General features: G+C 38.6%; 1 pseudogene; it reads left to right on the top strand.

Moving 5' to 3' along the window:
- Positions 1–211: 211 nt before the first annotated feature.
- LOC101392380 (phosphatidylinositol N-acetylglucosaminyltransferase subunit P-like) lies at positions 212–4,349 on the top strand (annotated as a pseudogene).
- Positions 4,350–5,018: the final 669 nt, after the last annotated feature.

Genomic DNA, 5,018 nt, shown 5'->3' with positions numbered 1-5,018 from the left:
TGAGCCAACATCCATGCCAATCCTCCTCTTTTTGCTGAGGAAGACTGGCCCTGGGCTAACATCTGTGCCCATCTTCCTCCACTTTATATGGGACACTGCCACAGCATGGCCTGACAAGCAGTGCATCAGTGCGCACCTAGATCCAAACCCAGGCCACCAGCAGCGGAGTGCTCACACTTAACCGCTATACCACAGGGCTGGCCCCTGGTAATGATTTTTTAAATATAACACCAATAGCATGATCCAGGAAAGGAAAATTAATGTTTGACTTTATTAAAATGAAAAATATCTTCTTGGGCCAGCCCTGTGGTGTAGTGGTTAAGTTTGGTGCGTTCCACTTCAGCAGCCTGGGTTCGCAAGTTCAGATCCTGGGGGGAACCTACATCACTTGTCAGCCATGCTATGGTGGCGACCTCATACAAAATAGAGAAAGATTGGCACAGATGTTAGCTTAGGGCTAATCTTCCTCAGCAAAAAAAAAAAGCCTTCTTTGCAAAACACACTGTTAAGACAATGAAAAGACAAGCCACAGACTTGGAGAAAATATTTGTAAAATACATATCTGACACAAGAATTTTATACAGAATATATAACAATAAGTCTATAAAATCAACAATAAGAAAACAAACAACCCAATTAAAAAAGGAACAAAAGATCTGAATAGATACCTCACCAAAGAAGATCTACAAATAGTAAGTAAGCATATGAAAAAGATATTCAACATCATTTGCCATTAGAGCATTGCAAATTACATCAACAGTGTGATACCACTACATACGTATTAGAATGGCTTTAAAAAAAAATCCCGGGCCGCCCCCCGGCATAGCGGTTAAGTGCATGGGCTCCACTGCTGGCGGCTCGGGTTCGGATCCCGGGCGTGCACCGATGCACCGCTTGTCAGGCCATGCTGTGGCGGTGTCCCATATAAAGTGGAGGAAGATGGGCACAGATATTAGCCCAGGGCCAGTCTTCCTCGGCAAAAAGAGGAGGATTGGCATGGATGTTAGCTCAGGGCTGATCTTCCTCCCACACACACACAAAAAATCCAAAACTGAATACCAACCGTGTGAGAGGATAAGGAGAAACAGGAACTCTCACTCATTGCTGTTGGAAATCCAAAGTGGTGGAGCCATTTTGGAAAACAGTTAAACAGTTTCTTACAAAACTAAACATAGTCTTACCATATGATCCAGCTATCCTGCTCCTGATTTGAAAACTGATGTCCCACCTGATTCAAAAACTATGGCCACACAGAAACCTGCATGTAAATGTTTATAACAGCTTGATTCATAATCTCCAAAAACTGGAAGCAACTAAAATGTCCTACAATAGGTGAATGACTAAACAGTCTGGTACATCCATACAGTGGAATATTACACAGCAATAATAATTTTCAAAAAACGAACTGTTCAGGACATGGATGAATCTTAAATGCATACTGCTAAGTGGAAGAAGCCAGTCTGAAAAAAACAACAACATACTGTATGAGTCCAGTTATATGACATTCTGGAAAAGGCAAAACCATAGAGATGATAAATAGATCAGTGGCTGCTGGGGGTTTAATGTGGGGGAGGCTTGAAAAGGTAAAACACAGGGGATTTTTTTAGGGCAGTGAAACTATTCTGTATGATATTGTGATGGTGAATACAAGACATTAAGCATTTTTCAAAACCCATTGAACTTTGTATCACAAACAGTAAATCTTGGTGTATGCAAATTTTAAAAAATCATTTATGAAGTTGGAGATCCCATGATGAAATACAGAATATGACCAAAGAATATAAATACATTCCAAATGTATGAAACAATCTCACTGAAGGGGATAGGAAAGTAAGGTGCTTACCTAAGTAACTTTGGAAATGATAGGAATCTATAAGACTAAAAGCAAAAGGAATTGTATGTAAGTACTGTTTCCCATGGGGGAATGGGTTAGCAATTCTGAAACCACTATACATGTATACTGGAATTGAAAAATTAAATAAATGAATGATAGGTGATGGGAACCAGGTTGTTGTTGGAGTGAGAGGTTACAGATAAGCAAGGGGAAGAAGCTAATCCATGTTGTAATGGATTTGAGTTGGAAATATCAGTATGAACTCACGTTTAACTTAATATGGGTACAAGTGGTTACAGATAGATACGTTTATAGATGTGTGTGTGTATATATATATGGGTTAGTTGACACACCCATATTTGTTTGCTCTGTCAACTGAGAGGGCCTAAAAGAAATGACACCCCAGTAGCAATGAACATACCTAGAGTCCAGATCTTGGTTTCTAATACTATTCTCCAATAAAAGGAACCAGAGCTCCTTGGAGAAAAAGCTGATTCTTGGAATGGGACAGGAAAATACAGTTTGAGCCTAGAGCATCTTGTAGTGCCAGGAAGTAAAAGAATGCTCAAAAAAACAAAACCAAAAATCAAAAACCCCACAATTTTGGTCATATGTCAAAGTGATGTAGGAGCCTTCCTGAAAGAGCTCCTAATGGCCAAAGCTGGAACAATTTGAGCAACAAAATGAATAAAGTAGTAAAGTAGTATTGTATTGTAACTTTAAGTATAAAATAAATATTCACGAGTCCATACTGATATAAATAAATGATTGAATAAATAAATAAATTGGGGAGATTAGATAACACCTCCCATACAGAAGAATTGCAAATAATTGCTGTAGATATTCTGCTTAAGAGGGTGGAACATAATTCCCGACTCCTTAAATGTGGGCTGTGCATGGTGACTTTCTTCCAAAGAGTACAGTAGGGAAAGAGAGAAAAAAAAGAGTAACTTTACAGTAGAGAAACCTGACAAACACTATCTCAGCCAGGTGATCAGCTCTAACCAGCTGATCAGGGTAACAGATCAGGGTAATCAGATCAAGGGTAACATCAGCAGTGATAAGTCATACTGATACGATGTGATGAGAATGGCACTTTGCCTCTGTGCTCTGTGGTCTTCCTCCCAAGAACACATTACCCCTGTCTAACCATGAGAAAAACATCAGACAAATCACAATTGAAAGACATTCTATAAAATATCAGACCAGGACTCCTCAAAACTCAGAAGGGTCATCAAAAAACAGAAAGTCTAAGAAACAGTCACAGCCAAGAGGATCTTAAGGAGATACAGCCGTGAAACATAATATGGTATTCTGGGTGGGATCCTGATAGAGAAAAAGGACATTAGGGGAAAAGTGAGGAAATCTCAAGTATGGACTTTAGTTAATAAGACTGTATCCATTAATCTTAATAAGATTGGTCCCTTATTTGTGACAAAGGTACCATACTAATGTGTAATGCTAATAATAGGGGAAATAGGATGTGGCGTATATGAGAACTCTCTGCATTATCTTCACATTAATTCTGTAAATCTAAAACTGTTCTAAAAATAAAAATTTATTTTAAGATAAAAGGAATGGATGTGATCCGTCTGCTGCCCTGGAGTGGGTCCCAGTGCACCTGCGCCTGTTCTGGGACACCATTGCGTGCTTTGGCCTTTCCCTCAATTTTTCCTCTCTACTCCCACTCCCTGCAGCACTTGTGCAGAGGATTAGTGCTGACATTGTCTAAAGACACTGAGAAAATGGTGGAAAATTCACTGTCATCGTTGCCAGAAAGAGCAATATATGGCTTTGTTCCTTTTTTTTTTTTTTTTGAGGAAGATTGGCCCTGTGCTAACATTTGTTGCCAATCTTCCTCTTTTTCTTTTTTCTCCCCAAAGCCCCAGTACATAGTTATGTATCATAGTTGTAGAGTTGTAGCTCTTCTATGTGGGACACTGCCTCAGCATGGCTTGATGAGCAGTTGAGTAGGTCCGTGCCTAGGATCCAAACTGGCGAACCCCAGGCCACGAAGCAGAGTGCACGAACTTAACCACTACACCAGCAGGCCAGCCCCACAGCTTTGTTCTTAAGCTCCCAATTTGGCTTCACACTATATCTCCTGTGGGCTTCTATTCCTGAATCTTGGCCAAACCCCTTAGGCTTAACTTTTTGGCCTCAAAAATACTGGGCAGTTGTGTTACCTATCTACCTCCTATTTCTATGGTAATCGGTTACAGTAACCAGCTATGTACTCTTATTTGGAGTTAACATGATGAGTACCTCTCCATTTCAACTCCAGTCATATAGTCACAGATAACTATGCTAAAAATCCATAGCAGAAGAAATACCAAGAGAGGCCATCCCAGCATTAAGAGATATTCCTTTTGGTGAAATAAACCAAATGTTCTTTCTTGCAGCCAAAGAACTTTACACCAAAAACTGAGTTATATGTAGACATACTAACACTAAGCATTTATTTATAAGTTTTTGAAACAATAATCTTGACCATAATTATTTTGACTCTCATTAATACCCAATATTGAGATGTAAAAAAAAAGTTGAACTTCTCTTAGATTAAGTTCTATTAATATTGTAAATGTTCTTAAATATTAGTTATTAATGGACACAATAAATAAAATACTACATTACCAAAAAATAAGTAAAAGGAATAAACTATTGATACATACAACAACTTGGATGGATCTCAAGGGAAGTATGCTGAGTGAAAAAACCAAAATCAAAAGGTTACATTTATATAACATTTTATATAACATATAACAATTTATATTAAAATTTTGAAATAACAAGATTATAGAGATGAAGAACAGATTAGTGGCTGCTAGAGTTGAGGGATGGAGGGAGAGGGAGGGCATGAGAACAAACAGGTAGCAGGAAGGATCCTTGTGATGCTGAAACGTTCTATATCTTGACTGTGGTGGTGGTTACACAAATATACACATGTGATAAAATTGCATAGAACTACATGCACACACACATGAGTGCATAAAGCTGGTGAAATTGGAATAAGCTTTGTGGATTGTTCTAATGTCATTCCTGATGTGATACAGGACTATAGTTATGCAAGATGTTACCACTGGGGGAAATGAGTAAAGGGTAAATGGAATCTCTCATTGCATTTTTTTTTTTTTTGGGCGAGAAAGATCAGCCTGAGCTAACATCCGTTGCCAATCTTCCTCTT

Source organism: Ceratotherium simum, chromosome 11, assembly GCF_057802395.1.
Source record: "Ceratotherium simum simum isolate JZ-2026a chromosome 11, ASM5780239v1, whole genome shotgun sequence".
Lineage (NCBI taxonomy): Eukaryota > Metazoa > Chordata > Mammalia > Perissodactyla > Rhinocerotidae > Ceratotherium > Ceratotherium simum.
This window is presented reverse-complemented; position numbering and strand designations above follow the sequence as displayed.